At 37.4% G+C, this 20,071-nt stretch overlaps 1 long non-coding RNA gene across 1 annotated transcript; it reads left to right on the top strand.

The window, feature by feature from the left end:
- Nucleotides 1–13,830: 13,830 nt before the first annotated feature.
- LOC143855059 (uncharacterized) lies at nucleotides 13,831–16,835 on the top strand. The gene is made up of 3 exons (XR_013237675.1): nucleotides 13,831–13,951; nucleotides 16,321–16,524; nucleotides 16,619–16,835. It is a non-coding gene; the product is annotated as an uncharacterized LOC143855059 (long non-coding RNA).
- The last annotated feature ends 3,236 nt before the right edge of the window (nucleotides 16,836–20,071 follow it).

Here is a 20,071-nt window from a genome sequence, read left to right as displayed (position 1 = left end):
TTTAATTTAATCAAAACATTTGAAAATGCACTACATTGTTCTTTGCTTCCTCTTCTGTAATAATTATGAAGTTTGGATTCAGGAATAATTTCACAAAACAAATGTTCGAAAAAATTGGAAAGACGTCATCAAAAATCCGAAGAGTGAAGAGCATATGTGTAGACATTTTTACAATGCATATACCATATCCGTATCCTTTTTTTAAAATAAAACACTCTTTCAAATTGACCCACATTACCAAAATTGCTTACATTTTTATTTGATAAGAGCAAATTGTCTTGAATGAAACACTCTTTTACAATGCATATACCATATCCATATCCGGTCGTTTTTTGGGAATTCGGGTTGAGCTTGTACCTTCAGATCAGATCGCATTCGAGTTGATTCTAATTCATTTTTTTTTTTAGCGAAAGCTCAACCCGATATATTTGCCACTATTTTTTTTACTTGAGACAACCTTTTCTAGTGTGTTTATGCTATGGGTAAAAAAAAAGGGCGAATTTATCATTTCCCATAAAAAAATCTAAAAGAAGAAAAGTTCAAATTACATGTGTTTATGGCTAGGAAGAGATAAAGATAAGGAGAGGGAGAGGCTATCTTTCTTTTTATAAAATGGAGTTATTTATAAAATGGAGTTATTGTTTCTCTCCTTTTTAATTTGAGAATTTATATAGTGGCCGACCGTCAAACAACAGAGAGAAAAAAAACTCCCCTCCTTGGTTTTTGATCCAGGTCAAACCCCCTTTTGACTTTCTCCTTGATAAAAAATCAGCGGCGGTTGATATTTTCTCTCTCCGCCCTTTATATGTAAAGGGCGGCCACCATATAATTTCTCAATTAATTGTTTCTTTCCTTTTATAGAGTTTTTAAATGGTGCCGGACCGTCAAGTACCGCCAAATCGGTACCCCTTGATATTTGATCCAACAAGAGCCTCTTTTTTAAGAGGCTGCTGTTGTTGGATCAAATATCAAGCGTGGCACTTTTGAAGGAGTTTTTAAGAGGCTGCTTTTGGATCTAAGATCAAGGGTGGTACTTTTGAACATGGTTTTAAATTTCGATGCCGACACCGAAATTGACCAAAACCGAAACGATCATTTATTTAGGCCGAAATTTTAGAATTTCAGTCAAAATTTCAGTTTTTCCGAAATTTGACGAGAAAAACTGTTTTTTTAATATTTTACCGAAATTTAATATCAGATTTTGACCGAAATTTTGAAATTCCTTGCTCCGAAACCGCTACCGAAACCGAAATTTTAAACCTTTCTATTGAAGTACCACCGTCACAGGACTTGACGGTCGGGCAATCATATAATTTCTGCCTTTTATGAAGGGAAATGATATCAGCATTATGGGGAGTGATAAATCGAGTCCCCCAGATAAAGACACATGGGGAGTCGATTTATCACTGTCCTTTTAGTAATTGCACAGACCAGCTTATCTTTTAGGGAAAATGACCAAATAGAAGGGGTTTCTACTGACTATGACATTTCAAGAGGGGTGTTTTCTAAATCACCAATCAAGAGTGCATATGACTAAAATGCCCTTGACTCTCTCTCTCTCTCTCTCTCTCTCTCTCTCTCCCCCCTATCAAATCACCTTTTTGAAATGATTACATTTAGAGAAAAACAAATCCCAAAACCCACCTTTTTCCCTCTTCTTCTTCTTCCTCCCACCTACCAAAAAAACGTACGTATGAAAAACCCAAAAACCTCCATTTTTGAAACCCAAAAACCTCTATTGTTAGATGCCAAAAGCTCCATTCTATTACTGAAAACCTCATTTTTAGATGTAAAAGCCTTCCTAACCCTTCATTGCATTGCACAACGCCTTCATTTTCAACAAATATTGAAAAAAAACGTTATTGGATTTGGAAATCTTAAAAATCTTCACTAGAAACCACCATTCCATTGCAGAAAGCTTCCATTTAATGGAAAGTTGTGTATTTTTACCCCTCTCCCCTCTCTTTCCATTGTAAGGCATGTTTATAAACTTGAATGAAAGTTTTCCATGTTAAACCACTGTCTTCCATTGCAGAAAGCCTTCAATCACTATTTAATCTTATTTAAATTACTTTAAATACTTTATAATCATTGCTATTTTTCTGTAAACCACTAATTTCTTAAGTTTAACCAGTATTTCACTACCATAAACCGGTACTGAAGTGGGTGTTTATAAGTGGTTTATATAGCTTCTTTGGTTAAGAATCCTCCGTAGTGGTTTATAATCGTAATTAGTGGTTTATTAAGGCTTACCAGTGGTTTAGAGTGTTTATAATTGGTTTATAAGGATTTATAAATGATTTATACAGGGTGAGCAGTAGTTTATAGTGTTTATAAGTGGTTTATATAGGCTTATAAGTGGTTTAGAGTGTTTACAACTGGTTTATATAGGGTAAACAGTGGTTTATATAAGTCTATCAGTGATTTAGAGTGTTTATAAGTGGTTTATGTAGGCTTATCAGTGGTTTAGAGTGTTTATCATTGGTTTATACAGGGTAAGAAGTAGTTTATAGTGTTTATAAGTGGTTTATATAAGCTTATCAGTGGTTTAGAGTGTTTACAACTGGTTTATATAGGGTAAACAGTGGCTTATATAAGCCTATCAGTGGTTTAGACTGTTTATAAGTGGTTTATGTAGGCTTATCAGTGGTTTAGAGTGTTTATACATGGTTTATACAGTGTAAGAAGTAGTTTATAGTGTTTGTAAGTGGTTTATATAGGTTTATCAGTGGTTTAGAGTTTTTACAACTGGTTTATATAGGGTAAACAGTGGTTTATATAAGCCTATCAGTGGTTTAGACTGTTTATAAGTGGTTTATGTAGGCTTATCAGTGGTTTAGAGTGTTTATACATGGTTTATACAGGGTAAGAAGTGGTTTATATAGACTTACCAGTGGTTTTAGAGTGGCTTATCAGTGATTTATAGTGTTTATAAGTGGTTTATATAACCCTATCAGTGGTTTAGAGTGTTTATAAGTGGTTTATATAGACTTACCAGTGGTTTTAGAGTGTTTATAAGTTGTTTATTTAGGATTACCAATGGTTTAGAGTGTTTATAAGTGGTTTATATTGGCTTAACAGTGGTTTATAGAATTTATAAGTGGTTTATATAGGGTAAGCAGTGGTTCATATTTCCTTGTCATGACTTAGTAGTAGTCTAGAGTGTTTAAAAGTGGCCCGAATTGTCTTAGTAGTGGTTTATGTTGTTTTATGGAGATTTAGTAGTGGTTGAAGTTGTGCATAATTCTAAAATGGCTGCTTTATTTGTTAATTGGAATGATTTTTTTTCAATTGGTTATTTTGACAATGGTTTAATTTTGTGTAAACAGAAGAACGGTAGAACGAAGAGCTTCTTTTATCTTACACGTCGACGGCTTTGTAAAGGATGCGGTATCATTTGAATACATCGGCGGGAAAAAGTTGCCCGTAATTGTGGGTCGAAAAAAAATTGTGAAAAAATTGGAAGCAATTAGAGGTTTAAACCAAACTTTAGGGCTCTAAACCATATAATTCTAAGAAATTAGGGGTTCAAACAAAACTTTACGACTTTAAACCATATATTTCTAAAAAACATAACCAAACTTTAGGGCTTTAAACCATAGATTTCTAAAAAAAAATTAGGGTTTTAGTTGCTGATTTTCCAAACTGAAAGAGAGAGATAACTTATTGGTTTGAGTCTAAACTGATTTGGGAAAATTATAGAGTTTTCTAAACTGATTTTCCAAAATATACGGTTTTCTCAACTAATTTGGGAAAATATAGGGTTTTCTAAACTAAATTTCTAAACCAAACTTGGAGGTTTAAACCAATAATCTGTGAAAAATTTGGGGAAAATTAGGGGTTTAAACCAAACTTTAAGGCTTTAAACCATAGATTTCTAAAAAACTTAGGGGTTTAAACAACTGAAAGGGAGATACTACCAACCTGTGAGAGGAGGTTCACTCAGAATAAGAGGATACCGAAGAGAGTTGCACGAACCTGAGGGGCATTGTGACCCTCTAATGGACGGTTGGGATCATCCCATGAGAGAAAGAGGGCATTGTGGCCCTCTAATGGACGGAGAGAGGGGCATTGTGACCCTCTAATAGACGGTTGGGATCATCCCATGAGAGAGAGGGGGGCATTGTGGCCCTTTAATGGACGGTTGGGATCATCCCATGAGAGAGAGGGGGGCATTGGGGCCCTCTAATGGACGGTTGGGATCATCCCACGAGAGAGAGAGAAAGGGGGGCATTGTGGCCCTCTAATGGACTGTTGGGATCATCCCATGAGAGAGAAAGAGAGAGGAATTGTGGCACTCTAATAGACGGTTGGGATCATCCCATGAGAGAGAGGGGGGCATTGTGGCCCTTTAATGGACGGTTGGGATCATCCCATGAGAGAGAGGGGGCATTGGGGCCCTCTAATGGACGGTTGGGATCATCCCACGAGAGAGAGAGAGAGAGAGCCCTCTAATGGACTGTTGGGATCATCCCATGAGAGAGAAAGAGAGAGGAATTGTGACCCTCTAATTGATGGTTGGGATCATCCCATGAGAGAGTGAGAGAGAGAGAGAGGTGACGGTATTTTAAAAATGAGGGTATTTTTGTTCTAAACCCTTGCAAACCAGTCACCATCACTATAGATTGGTTATTTCCAAGTCTCCCCTCTTCATATGTCATAGTCAGTAGAAAGTCCTTTCATTTGGTCATTTTTCCTATCTTTTACTTTTCAAGTGGTTCGTAAGAGCTTTTTTTCCTTTCAAGTGGTTTGTAAGAGCTTTTGGGGAACTTGTTACGAATGACCGATCATTATCTTTTCCTCTTCAAGAGCTTTTCGGGAAGTGTAATAACTCTTGAGTCTTGGCAGGTCTTTAAATAATAAAAGACAAGATAGGTCGTGCAATTATCAAAGCATAGTTGGAACTACAAAGTTTTTAATAAATGCACAAACTCAGCTTGTCTTTTCTTCTTCAATTGAATTTTCATAGCTTTTTGGGAACTGTAATAAACTTTGGCTGCCAGTGCAATTATCAAAATATGTCAGTGGAATTATTAAGCAATCAATGCAAGGTATATAAATGCAACAGAAAATGAAAAACAGCTATTGGCAATAAAGAAGATTTTTTTTTCGCCCCACTATAGGATAATACACCCCATTTTTAATCTTTCATTTGTCTTTGGAGTTATTTCCTTTCTTGCTCTCCAAGCTTTCTCATTTATGAAGATTTTCTTTAATGTCTAGTTGTTTCCTTTCTTGCTCTCCAAGCTATCTCATTCTTAATAGTAGTTAAAACTTAAAAGTGTGCAAAATAGCCTAGCAAATCCCTTTATTAACAAATTATTTGTAAATAGTAGTTAAAATAGTTATGGAAATGATATAATTAATGGCTTCTAAAGAAGTCTAAATGCATGCATTATTTGATTAAATTAAAATAATCTTATTTGCAAATAAGGGCTAATTTTGGTGTATCCAAAGAGGACTCCTCTATTTTTCTTAGTTGAATTTACCCTAAAAATGAGAAAAATCTAGAATTTCAAGCTAGGATTTTGAGAATTGATGGCATGCGAAAATCAAAGGGCTAGGATTGAAGTACCAATGTGGGGCCAATGACAATGGGTTGGACTTGTGTCTGTTGGTTTAATCAATGGACTCCATCACATCCACATGACATACGCGGAGCAAACCCCTTATAGGGACCATCGCCAGAAAGCATTTCACGGGCCGGCTTTTGCATGAGAGAGCAGCAACATGGGCTCACTTTTCAACAGATTTTGTCTTATTCAATTTATTCATCTGGGGTGGCTGCTCTCTCATGCAACAGCTAGCCCGAGAAATGCAGTCTGCAACGGCCCATAGCAAATCCCTTATATCAAAGGAAACAATTCCTAGGAGAATTTGCATGAATTTGATCAATGCTCGAGACAATTGGGCAATTGGCCATTGCAATTCTTTAGCAACTTGGGTCGATTTTTGGGAATTTAGGTTGAGCTTTTATGATAAAATAAGGTCGGGTGATTCCAATTCATTTTAATCAAAAACTCAACCTACCAGACCCAATTTGCACCCCTATCCTTTAAGATAAGGTGTGTAGGTGAAGATAATTGTTCGGTCACCTTTATAAAAGCAGGGTACAATTCAAGTTCAGGTGTTTGTTTGGAGTCCTTAACAAAGAAGAAAAGAGTCTTGACTATGCATGTGTGTGTGAGAGAGAGAGAGATGTTGAGTTCTAAGAAATGTTTGGCAACTATGAATGGTTTTGTATGGAATAATAGTTCATAATGAAATGAGAGAAGGTTAAGGAGAGTGGGAAAAGAGAATTGAGAGGGCATAGGGGAGGAGTGTGAGAAAAAGGCTAAAAACAGGGAAAAATAAATCGTATTTTGAGCAGAATTATTTTTCCCTTGTTTTTTCAGCTTTTCTTGACCCTCGATCTTGTCACTCACGCCCTCTTAGAGTCTTAGGTATCACCACCAATGAGTAAAGTAATGGAAAAAAGAAAGAAAGAAAAAGTCATGGTTGCCGGACATGGCCATATCAGTCACTTTCTCCATGGCTGCATTCACACATTGCAACAAACTATATAGGTAAATGACATATTCACCCCTTTTGTTTTTACTCGGGACAGCTCCCTCTATCGTACTAGGGAAGTGATATATTCACTCTCTTTTTTCCTTAGGCCAGCCTCCTCTAACGCATTTAACCATTTATGACTACCTTTTTTACACTACAAGCGGATAGCCCAAGGGAGGAAAAGGGGCGTATATATCATTTCCCTCATTTTATATGTTTTCCTTCGATTTTGCAATTGCATAAAAATTTGGTTCATGCGGCATTACACCTGATAGAAACATGCTCAAAAGCCATAGTTATAAACTAGTTCTGACTTAGGCCCTGTTTGGGGTTGCACGAAAAATATTTCTCGAGGAAAAATATTTTCCTCGGAATATTTTTATTTCCATAATTTAGAGTGAACTAATAAATTTGAGGGAAATAATTATAAATTAAAGGTCTAAAACTTAAGCTGCGGTGCTCTCCTTATGGGTGGATCAAATTAAACTTTGACGGAAGCTCCAAAGGTAACCTGAGACCGGCAGGTATTGGAGGACAATTCCGGGATTCAACCAGGCTGCTACAACTGTAGTTTTCCAGATCGGCCGGTATTTGTGATTCTAATGAAGCAGTGGTTAGGGCGTTGTTATAGGGGCTCAGATGGTCCGTAGCCAATAGATCTGATCCCCTAATGATCGAAGGAGATTCCTCAAACGTACTCTCATGGGCTTGTGGTAAGTCAGGGGTCCTTTGAAGTTAGAGGACATCATTGTGGAAATTTGGGACTTAGTGGTGATCAAACCCAAGTTTCAGCACATGGGGAGGTCCGTCAATGAACGGTCTGATAAGTTAGCGAAAGAAGGGGCAGAAAAGAAACGAATGTCCATCATCAAAGCACTATCAAACAATAACTTGATTCCCTTGTCGAGGTATGGGGCCTAAAATTTATTGGGTGGGTGCTTTTGCTTTTGGGAGTTGATCCCTCACTGGAAGTGTCTGCTCTGTATGTGTGGCCGAGGAGTAAAGAAAGTTATCTGCCTTATTTTGTAGAGAGATGATAAATTCACACCCCTTCTAGGATAATTCGCACTCTTTTAATGTGGATTGACGTCAAAAAGCATTAAAGGCCCCATTTAGCGTGACGTCACCTTTTACCGTGATATGACGTCACGCTAACAGGGGGGCAGCATAATCCTGGGGGCGGCGAAAAAATCATATCCCAAAAGATATTAGGAGCAGGAGCTATCTACGTTCTCCCAAAAGATAATAGCGTGAGCGCATGTTTATCAAAACATTGGAGCGCTGAAATAATTTCCCTTTAATAATAGGGAATGACTAAGCAATTTCGTAACAAATGTAGACCCTACAACAAGATTTAAACCTAAGGGGCGAGATGGGTCCCACACAACAATATTAGGGGAGGAATATTTGTTAAGAGGGATTTGCTAGCGTCATGTTGTCTTCATTCACGAGGTGGCTGGTTTGACATGCGACAGACCAGCCGCGAAATGCCTTCTGCGATGGACGCTAGCAATCCCCTTGTTAAGATTATGTGAGTAAATGCAAGGTTTATAATTATCTCAATATTATTTGGGATTTGCTAGGGCCATCAGAGGAGCTATTTTGCAGGCCAACACAACAGTGCAGCCACATAAAATGAATTAAATTAATAATACAAAATCTGTTGAAAGAGCGGGCCCCAAGATTTCCTATGACTGGTAAAAGAGTGGGCCCTAAAACCAGAAATCAAATTGAATAGATGAATTCTGATAATTCAATCAATTGACTTTTGCCATCGAAACTGAGCCATCCATCACTTTTATTATAAAATTTTATAAGAAATTTTCAGATTAGTGCACTAGATATTAAGGCAAACCACAATTTTAATACTGGCACCCCAAATTTTTACTTCACAATTTTCTAATCAGCTTATAATGTGGTTAATATAGTAAGCAGTGCCATTATCAAGACAAGGGGCTGAGGATATTGTAAGGTTTAAAATAGATGACTAAAAAACTACTAGACTAAAAGTCTCTGCAAACTAATGGGCTAGAATTGTCGGATGATGGAGATTTTTGGTTTGGAAAAATGCTTACAAGAAAGTCACTTTTAGGCTTCTTCCTAAAAGAGATTATTGGGTCCGACTTTCGTCATGTTTATGGGATCAGATCTAGTGATCAGGGGCTGGCTAAACGCCACTGAGAACACCTTAATTTTGTTCTACCCTCATATGCTAGGACAAATGGAGAGAAGAATGGAAGGCCTAGGCAAATCCATTAATCTGATCATTAAGGATGCGATAGATTGGGCCAACTCGCTAGCTAAGCTCTTCTTGCCTACATTCTAAATGGGAAGCTTGGTCTCTTAGCAAAATAAACATTGTTTCGAAGCCACAAAACTGCCCAAAGGCTTTTCAATAGCTTCTTAAGTGGCTTGGAGCGTCCAAAGGTAACCCTGGTGTGGCTGGTGGCAGAGGAGTTTATGCTCTGTTTGGATGCCGCTAATTCGTTGGGAGATCTATATCCCAGCGGTCAAAGGGGAGATTAAAGGGGAGATCTAAAATAGATCAGTCAACGGGGAGATTAAGGGTGGAAGAAAGAAACATTGTTTGGTTTGTCTTGCAAATATTGGGGGGGTTTGGTATAAGGGCAAAAAGAACTCCCCAAGATCTTCTCCACAAATTTCTTTGATTTGAAGAAATTTGGAGAGAAGATCTCGAGCTCGCCACATCACCCGACCGTCGCCCGACAGTGCTAGTGGTCAAAGACCTTAAAAGGCAACCAAACAATCTCAAGAAGATCTCAAGAAGATGTTCTCCCCTCAATCTCCTTAAAAATAGCCAACCAAACAGAGCATTAGAGAAACCATAATGGTAAAGTAGTTTTCGCTTTCTCTCATTATTATAACATTGGTACTAACATGCAGGCATAAGTTAGAAGCATGTTGGACAGCCTTAGATATTGCAGAGCTTTCTGCTTAGTGAATATATGGGAGGAATCTGACAGCAAAGTGTGAATCGACCTAATCAATGATGAGAAAGACCCTGCTTGGTCCATTAAATTTTATTGGCAGAAGTCGATTTCACTTGTCTTGGAGCTGAAGCTGCGGATTTCTCATGCTTACAGAGAAGCAAATCAAGTTGCAGTTTCTTTGGCCAACTATACTTGTCAAAGTAAAAGTAATGAAGTTTCTATATGTTGGAAGGATCTAATGAGTAGATCTAGGGTGCTGTTAGACGTGATGCTCTGGGAAGTCCTAGCCTTCGTTGTCAGTAAGTAAAGTTTTTCTCTTGGGTTTGGAGGTAAGGTAGTATGTCCCCCTCTTGTAATTTTCTTTTCCCTAACTCAAAACACCCCAAGAACAAAGAAAACGAGGATCACGAGAACTTGGGGTCAAAGCTGTCTAGCCTTTTGAAAGCTACAATGATTAAGAGTATAGACTGAAACTTTAAAATATAAAATGTATAGGTGATTTTCAAATCCAAGATTTTGAAATATCCTGATTTTCAAGGATTCGTTATTTTAGGGTTTGGATGCGACATGGATTTTAAAAACCTTGATTTTGGTTTTTAAGTTGTAATTTCTTATAAATGGTATATTAGTAAAGCTATTGATATTTACACTACCATAATTTATAATGGCACTAACTCATCTTTGTCTTTTATTATTTAATTACCTATCAATGATTATTACAGTTTTCAAAAAGCTCTCAGAGGCCAATTAAAAAAGAAAAATCAAGTTGAGTTTGTGCAATGATCAGAAACACTGATTCGTAGTACATCAATTGTGAAATCAGGCGAGTAGCTTGTGAAATCCGGCGAGAAGGTTGTGAAATCGGCGAGTAACTTGTGAAATCCGGTGAAGCTTGGAAATCCGGCAAGATATTTAAGATTCGGAATTTAGAAATCTCTTGTTGCGGTAGAGATTTCTAAAACCCGGATTTTGCGATTAAAATCCTTGTTTGTGGATTATAAAATCCAGGATTTTTGGTATCCAAACAATACTTTAAAGCCAAATCTTGGATTTTATAATCCCGGTTTTTTAAATCCACGTATCCAAACACCCCCCCTAAGTCCCCAACTGCCCAGTCTTTTTATTGAGTCCCAATTGCACTCTAGTCTCCCTTGTGAACAACGACGTGCCGTCAGCGATCAGGTCTTCTTCACTATTCTTACTGCTTTCTCATTTTGTCTAGCTTGCACATGTTGTTGACTTTTATTTATTTAAAAGTCATTTGTAATTTTGAATTACAAATGACGTTTTTTTTTTGTTTTGTCTTTCTGTGATTTGTCCTTTGTGGACCGCTCTATCATTTTTAAATTTTTACCCAATTTAGGAAACCTTTAGTCCTATAGTCCCATATTGAAAGTTTGAGGGTAGGAAGCTGGAAGTGGGTATATTTGTAGTTTCTCTTTTCCATGTCCTGTGAATGAGAAGAGGAAGAGGGGGTCCTCTAGTGGGCTAGGGCGTACCACAAGCGGGCCGCCCGGCTCGCGCGGCCTTTTTCTCTTTGCCTAGTTTAGTTTTTCGTTTTGCATTCCAAACATCAATTTTTTTACCATTGCAAACACGTTTTCAACATGATTTTTTTATGGGCCATTGTGAAAGTCTCTTATGCACTAAAGTGTGTGACGTTTCAACTCGACGGCTCTCTTTATTTTCTATAAAAGGGATCTTGTGATAGAACAAAAAGTATCATTTTACGCGACAAGTTTTCTGTTATGTTCTTCTCTTTTGTTTCCTACTGTTTGCGATTCCCCTCAAAACTTTTCTGATCAAGGCATCTTGGCGCATATAAAGCGAGTTCGATAGGGCATTCAGGCTGCGTGAGTGCACAGCCTTAGAGTGAGAGTTGTTGTATCCTTGAGGCATACGCCGGGAAGCCCATCTACACCGTTGATTCAACATAGTGAGGGCAAGATTTTCCTTGAGGACAATGATTTTGTTTGCGCCTCAACTCGATAAGTGGTTTCTTTCTGTCTTTTATTTAGAGATATATCTGCTGGCCATAATTGTTGCTGTTGGTTTGATTTCTTTTTCAAGGTATTGTTCATTTGTGATTTGATTCGAAATCCCCAATTTACAGATTACATTATTTCTAACAATCTCAAGGCAAATCTCTATATGTAATGTAGGGATTTCAAATTCTGGAATTATAAACCATGACTTCCCAAACTGAGAGACCCGGAAAGTTTGATGGATCGGATGTTGGGAAATGGCAAGAGAAAATGAAATTCTTTTTAACCTTTTTAAATTTAGATTACATATTGCGAGAACAAGGTACTCTAGAAAATTAAGAAGAACATGTAAGAACCCATCTTTAGAAGAAAAGGAACAAACATAGCTATTTCTGTAAATGTCACATACTGAGTTGTCTCAGTAATCAACTGTTTGATGTTTTCATTAGAATTGAATCAGTCAAAGAGTTGTGGTTAACTCTAGAGTGCAAATTACCTTGTAGAAGCTGTTGGTTCTAAGGAAGATACTTAAAGTATCAAATAGTTGAAGGTATATCAGTAATGGATCAAGTGAATGAGATCCAATTACTTGTTTTTGATGTTTTAGCAAGGGGGATTAACTAGAAGAGGAAATCAAGATTGGTGCCATTATAGAAAAACTTCCACCTTCGTGGGAGAAATTCCAAGACGCACGGTTACATGATAGAAACGATTACCCTCTTCAAGATCTGTTTGTATTCCTTAGAACTGGAGAGGAAAACCGTTTTAAGAAGAAAAAGTCAGAGGCCTATGAGTTCAATTCTAAGGAAAACCTTACCAAATCTTCTCATGGTCAGAAAACCTTTTTCAAACTTGTGTCTTGATCGAGTAAGAACCCCTCCAAAACAAAACAACAATAAGGACTTCAAGAAAAAGAAGCGTAGCTGCTTTGTGTGTGGAAAAGAAGGTCATTATGCCAAAAACTGTAGAAGTAACAATAATAAGAAAAAATTTCGAGGAAGTAAAGCACCTCAAGCAAATGTGGCTGAAAATCAGTATCTGTCGACCGTGGTAGGCAGATTGAAACCTTAAAACAATGATATTAAAGCCCTTGACCTTTTGCCGTAGAACCTTTTAAACACGAGTTTTTATACGGTGCCTGATCGTCAAAGTCTCGTGTAAGCGGTACGACCCTTGATATTTGATCCAACGACAACCCACTTTTTAAGATGCTCCTTTTGGATCAAATATCATGGGTGGTACTTTTGACGTAACGCCCACACAGGACTCGACGGTAAGGCACGATATAATTTCTCGCCAACCATTTGAAAAGGAGGGCATTTGCTACAAGTTTTCCCACCGATAAGTAAATGTATTTACAGAGTTTTCCTATGAAGGAGGGCCTTATAAAAACTTATTGTTGTACAATAGAAGTTCCATCTTTGAAATTTATCCAACAACAACTCCTCAGAAAGTGAGCTGCTGTTGGATCAAATATCAAGGATGGGATGGTGACTGGTGAGTATGTGTTTATAAGGCCCACCATCATATAATTTCTCTACATTTTTTTATTTTTATGGAGCTGCTATGAAGACCTGAAAAAGTACAATACGGCCCACAGAGGCTTTTTTTATTTTTAATTTTTTGCAGTTTTCTCATTTTCTGTGCTCGGAAATCGCCAGCCATTTCAGTTTTGATTTGGGAAATCTTATCAGCACAACCATATTTGTCTTGTAAGTGCTTTTTGGGAAATGTAGTGACCTTTTGACCGATCATTAAATACTAAAAGACAAGATGGAGTAGAGTACATAACATGTAATATCCTTAAAATACCCCTATTGCAATTTTCGCTCCTCCCTCTCTATTGGGGGCATTTTTGCCACAAGGAATTAGAGTTAGATTAGGGCTCTCTTTAGTAGCTTATAAATATAACTCTTTAGGCTCTGTTCACTTGTTTTTCCGGCAAAGGAAAATAAAAGGTTTCCCGGGAATCTGACGTGGCATTAGGAAAAGAAATCCAGGGAAACTGTGTAGGAAAAGGTTTCCCGCGCCTGTTCACGTGCGCAGGAACTGTGCAGGAAAAATGTTTCCCGAAAAACTGCTTGCCCACCTTTTTTCACTAGTTTTCCCGGGAAAGCAAATCCGACCAAAATAGTGGGATTTGATTCCCCACACTTGTGAGAAAAGAGATATTTCCACATCATTTTTGGCAATTTTCATGTCATTATTTGACATTTTCCACCAAAGCTTATTACTTTCTCAAGAAAGCAAGTGAACACCATAATTTTGTCTTGTCAAGGAAAAAAGAGGCTATTTTCGAGGGATTTGCTTTCTCGGGAACGCAAATGAACAGAGCCTAGAGAATATAACTCTTTAGAGAATAGGGAAACTAAAAGCAACCCTAATTGTGTCTGCAGCCCTAGAGAGAGATTAGAGAGAAACAAAAAGGAGATCAAGATTAAGAGACCGGGAATACGAATTGAGGTAAGATTTGAGTTTTAAGATAATTTTGTGCTTTAAAGAACCCTAAAACAAGGGATTCACGTAATTAGGAGTTGTGATTCGAATTGTAATTTTGTGTAAAATAAATTCTATGACTGATCTTAAGTTTCTTGGGATTTTGCCACTATCTTTTCCTAGTGATTTTTTCTTTCTTTGGATTATTTGTCTTCTTCTTCTTCTTGAATTTTTTTATTTATTTTGGTGTTTTGTGTTGGAATGCATCTATTGTGCTCAGATATGAGTGTTCCTATTCCCCCAGATTCCGTACGAAGAATTCTGTCACGAGCCTGGTTTCAACCTATTAAGGTTCAACTGTTTGGGGGTCTCCCAATGATGAGATGGGGTATATCCCAGATTGATGGTGTAATTATGTGCAGTTATCAAGAAGTTCACAAATCCGTGATAAAAACAATATAACATTTGAGGTTCTAAATTTATTGGGTGATTAGATTGCAGGGATATTGTCTTGGATAGAGGGATGGGCAAGTGAAGGCGTAAGCATGGTAAGAAGAAGGGAATGAAATCAGATAGTAATGCCAAGTTAGTACCCAAATGTGTTTAAGTTTGTTTGGAGTGTGGGCAATTTGCCTGTGGAGGAGCTGTTGGTGAATCAGTACCCGGAAGCCATGCGCTTTGCATTCCAAATGCACTCACCTCCCATGTGCGGTTCGATTGGATAACCCTCTTATATGCAGGTGTTTTTCATGCAATTCATTGATTCCAATTGAACAAACGGAGGAGAAAGAAGAAAAGAAGGATATCTTATCTGAGGCTCAAGAACTGTTTGATGAAAGGGGCTGTGATAAATGTCGAGGATGTTTGGTTTGGTGGGAATGTGGGACTTGGAATTAAGTTAGAGAATGCAGGATCATCTGTTTTGGATGGGAGGGGATACATGGTAAGAGGTTTGGTTAACCTTGGGAACACTTGCTTTTTTAAGTCAGTCATGCAAAATCTTTTCGCAATGGATATTTTGCACAATTATTTCATGAACTTGGACTACTCAATTGGATCATGGCTTTAAAGAAGCTCTTCAATGAAACGTGCATCAAAGTAGATTCTAGAAATGTGATAAATCCCAAAACCTTTTTTGGGTGCATATGTTCCAAGGCCCCCGCAGTTTAGGGAATACTAGCAACCTTTTTTCTTTTGTGCATATGAACCATTTTCGTATGAATAGTTTTGTACGAAAATGTGTTGGAAATTCATACGAAATTACACTTCTTCGAGAATTTTTGTTTGATTCTCTAGAAATTTTGAGATCCGGACTCTAGTGATGTTAAATGAGATATTAGAAACCTAATTCTAATGAATTTCCTATTTGATCTCTTTAGAATTCAAATTATATTGAATTCCCTTGATAGTGATTGAGGATTGTGGAAGAATCCTCCATAATTTACAAGTTCTCATTGAACTTCAATAAAATTTGAATTCCATGACCTTATTCCTGAAGTCCTAACCTAGATTTAACACATTTGAGCTGAAAACCTAGAGAATTAGGGTTAAACCTAATTCTCTAGATCCTCACCTAGATCTTGATGATTTTCAACTTAAAATTCCAACAGAATGAAAAAGAAGAACCTGTTTTGAAAATATTTGAAGAAGAACAACGAAATCAACGGTACTTTTGACGAAAATTCGGCGGCGCTCCGATTCCTCAATCAATCTCCACGTCTGATTCGGTAGAAGATTCAAGAAAGGAGATCGGACAAGGCCTTTAGAACCTTAGTCTCCTTTGGAATTCTTCCAGCGAATTCTCCGATCAGATTCCAGCGAGCTTTGGCAAGTGTTTCCTTCTTGAAAAATTTGGAGGGAAAGGTTACTCCAAAATTCTAGCAAAAATTCCAACCTTTTCTGCCAACCCTTATTCTCTTGGGCTAAGGCCTATTTATAGGCATAAGTGGGAGGGAAAATTCCCGCACAAATTTCGAAAAGTGGTTACAGATCTTAGTTTACGGTTTGAATTTCGTACATAGATTTCATATGCTCTGAGAACATATGAATGCAAATTTTGTACAAAGGCAAATTTCATCAAACTTCTAGAAGTTCGCACATTTTAAAATGCTCGTATGTATTTAAACATACAAAATCAATTTCATACACCTATAAATGTATGAAAATTCAACAAAAGGTTCAACTTAGCTCAGAAACTGGCTAGCTTTTTGCTATTTTGCTAGTTTCGGGGCTCGATCTCAAGGATCTCAGGTATGCAAGCTCAGGGCTATGGTTGCAAACTGAATGGGTCAATCTTTATGCCGGGTTTGAATGATATTTGGGATCAAGCAAAGGTTTTTGTGAATGAATTCTTCCCACTCTTTATATCTATAATAGATCATAGTTCCATTTTTCAGGAAACACCAAAACTCTTCGGTCCTCATGCCGAAGACACTATACCACAATGGTAAACATAAATCCCATAACATGGATTCATCATTGGAATCATCATCGTGCCAAAAAACTATTATCAGTCTGAACTTGGAAAAATAGGGTGCCTACAGATGCCCCTCTTTGGCAGAGGATACGAAGCATAACAATGCAAATTGAATGGGTCTCAGGTATGCAAGCTCAGGGCTATGCTTGTCAAAGGTTTTTGTGTAGGAATTCTTCCCACTCTTTATATTTATAATAGATCACAGTTTCATTTTTCAGGAAACATCAAAACTCTCCGGTCCTCATGCCGAAGACACTATACCACAAGGGTAAGCATAAGTTCCTTGGAAGACCAAGGAAAACAAACCAAAGTGACCTTGAATTTTTATTTTCATTATGAGGAATGTAGAGGGAAGTGATTTGAAATTTGTTTGACCCTTGTTTCGCTGCTCTCTTTATTCATAAAAGGAATAAACTATTAATATACATGTGTTCATTTTTTTATTGCATAGAAAACATTTCCCAATAAAAATATTCAAAATATGATAAAAATTAGGGGAGTGATAAATCGACTCCCCAAATTGATAAATCGACTCCCCATGTTTCTTTCTCTCTCCTCTGGGTTAGAGAGAGAAAGAGGAGAGAGATAGACACATGGGGAGTCGATTTATCAATTTGGGGAGTCGATTTATCACTGCCCTAAAAATCAAGGTATATAAATGTACAAGAAGTTAAAATCTATAACTTTCTATGATTTAGGGGTTTAGACCTATTGAAAGAATTTAATTATAAGGAAAAAACTATGTAAGATTCCTCTAAGATTGAATAATGATATGGAGACCGATTTGGAGACCTAGAGTACAACGGAACTATTAGCCTATTTGCACGTTAGCAATCTTAGGTTCCTTCATTTTTGGCTTTTTTCTTTACATGGCAAAACTACCCCTCGCATGGGATGAAAGGAATTGTTTGGTTGTACTCTATGTCCCCTACTCGGTTTCCATAGCAGCACTCCCTAAATCAAATGTATCTCCTTCAAGTTTATCTGTTTTGTACTTGACCTTCTTGGTCTTTTTCAATATAATGGCTACCATTTTCAAAAAAATAAAAACTCCAGTACCAAATATTTTGCTAAGAATATACAGACCCGCACTTAGGTTGAAAATTCCTATAATTTGCTTGGGCTTTGCTAAGGTCCATCGCAAAAGGCTTTTCGCAGCTGGTCTGTTGCACGTCAGACTAGCCACCTCGTGAATGGAGACAAAAGATGTTGTCTCCATTCACGAGGTGGCTGGTCTCACTTCTGACAGACCACCTGCGAAATGCCTTTTGCGATGAACGCTAGCAATTACCAATTTGCTACGTAGAACCAACAAATTATGGACAATCACGTGACCATGGGTGGGATTTTTTCGTTTCTTTTTTTTTGCGTGTTTGGAACACTGGGGTAGTTCTAGGACAATGAGCCTTAGGTCCATGACAAGTTGACAGATCCTTACCAAAAATTTGTAGGTCTTTGAGAGAATTTGTAAAAGAATTCCACAGGGAATATTTGGAGGATAGATAAATCAAAATGAGAGTTCGTCAAGGGAGAAGTAGGGCAGCCCATTGCATAGGCTCACTTGTAGAGGAAAAGCTGGGCCACTCAAACTCAGTTTCCAGTCTCTTCAAATATTCAAAATTCTCACCTAGTTATGGTCTTCTTAGCAGAGAAGATCAACATACCTACTGATTTCCATTCACACAACAACTAAAAAATAAGAAGAGAGAAATAACTGAAATCTACTACTCAGTGCTCAAAAAGATACTAAGATAGAAGAAATGTCAGATCTATTACATTTTCAAATTCCGGTTGGCCATCAATAAGAAAATTACAAGAACAAGATGGAGGTTCATTGCGCGATCAAGGTAATGAAACAAAAATAGCAATTGAATTTGAAAGTATACGTTGCTTGTAGCAAGGAAGAAGATAAGAGAAAGCACGGGGCAGCTACTTGCAATACTTGAACTCCCAACAAAATACTCTACTAGCAGCAAAAAAAAAAAAAAAAAAAAACCCAATTCCAATCTCAAATATGTAGAGAAAAAGAGTCCCCAAATGACAAAAGTTTCTTCTATTTATACTAACCTAACTAACATAAAAGAACACTAATATGAGCTAATTATACCAGCACAAATGCACTGGAGATTCCATGAATGTAACTAGGTGGAGCAGCAAGATAGCTGATCTACCAAGGCAAATGGTGGATTCGATTGAAGAAATTATGGACATATGTAGCTCTTTTAAGAAGTTTCCTTCATCATGGTCACAGAGAGGAAAACGATAATACACACTCTTTGGGTCTTGACAATGCTTTTCCTTTGTAGCTAGTTTTCTAGCACCTAGACTCTTGTGATTTTTTTCCTTGTTTTGCTTTTGCAACCATCTTGGTCATCCACTATACTCTTCTAATTTAATAAATGTATGTGGTCATTCAAAATAAAAGAAATAATATGGGTCCATGAAAAAGCTTTTGCTTTTGCAACCATCTTCCATGAAAAAGCTAATTGAACCATCAACGTCAACAGGCATAATCGTATATAATTGGAGAATATTATGAACACTCTCTGCAGAAGCATATACGGTTGCATTTCTATCCATAGATCCCCACATTGATAGTGGGTCCCACATTAATCAAAGATCCAAACCATTCATTTGTTGGACGCAGCATAAATAGGTCATGCTCGGGCAATCATCAATTATCCTAACCATGTCTCTATTATGTAAAGGTTTCTATATGGTGTTGTCCCTCTACAGATAGGACGGTTAGAACGTCTTGTGAAGATGATTTTCAGGGCACAAAGTAATTACGGTGGCTATAAGGGTTAGGATCATCCTGTGAAGATGATTTTCAGGGCACAGCCTAATTGCATTGGGGTCCAACAAATGGGAGTGCAAATTGGGAGAATTCAGGTCGAGCTTTTACCTTTAAATGGGGTCAGTTCTCCCTCTATTAATTCTATGCTGAGCCCGAGTTTCGCTGAGGTTTAATCCACTTTTCTTTCTCTTTCCTTCCTAAACAACTTTAAAAAAAAAATTCAAAAGCGTGGATTAGTCACAGAGAATTTGTTGTATCTCTAATCTTCATTTTTTTATCAAAAAACCGAGCCCAACCCGACCCAAGTTGCACCCCTACCGACAGGCGAATAGTTTGGATTGTCAAACAAGGTTGGACCCACTGTATAGATGATTTTCAAAGTAATCTACAAATTAGATGATTAAGATCATCTTACAAAGATGATTTTCGAAGCACAGCCTACTCATGTTGGGCACAACAAATGAATGGTTTGGTTTGGATCTTAGAACAAGGTGCCCACATATTTTTCAAAAAAATATAGTTGGACCCAACTTGCTCAAAAATTTACTGTGACCCAACCTTGTTCGAAGGTCCAAACCATTCATTTGTTGGGCCCAATGTAAATAGGTTATATTAATAGAAACCAAGTCTCTGACCTGCAGAGAGATGGTATATTAATAGAAACATCTACAGGTCGAAGGGTTAGAATTATCATAGAGATGATATTCAGAACAGGGCATATTTACGTTGGTGTCCAACAAATGAGTAGTTTGGATCTTCGAACAAGGTTGGTCCCATTTGGGTTAGGACACAACAAATAAATAGGTTGGATTTTCGAACAAGGGTGGACCCATTGTAATTTTTTTTTTTTTTATGTGCCCGTACATGCAAGCAC

Source organism: Tasmannia lanceolata, unplaced genomic scaffold, assembly GCF_043159265.1.
Source record: "Tasmannia lanceolata isolate RefF3 unplaced genomic scaffold, GAP_Taslan_0.1 ptg000020l, whole genome shotgun sequence".
NCBI lineage: Eukaryota > Viridiplantae > Streptophyta > Magnoliopsida > Canellales > Winteraceae > Tasmannia > Tasmannia lanceolata.
Note: the sequence above shows the minus strand (reverse complement) of the source record. Positions and strands in the feature narration are given on the sequence as shown.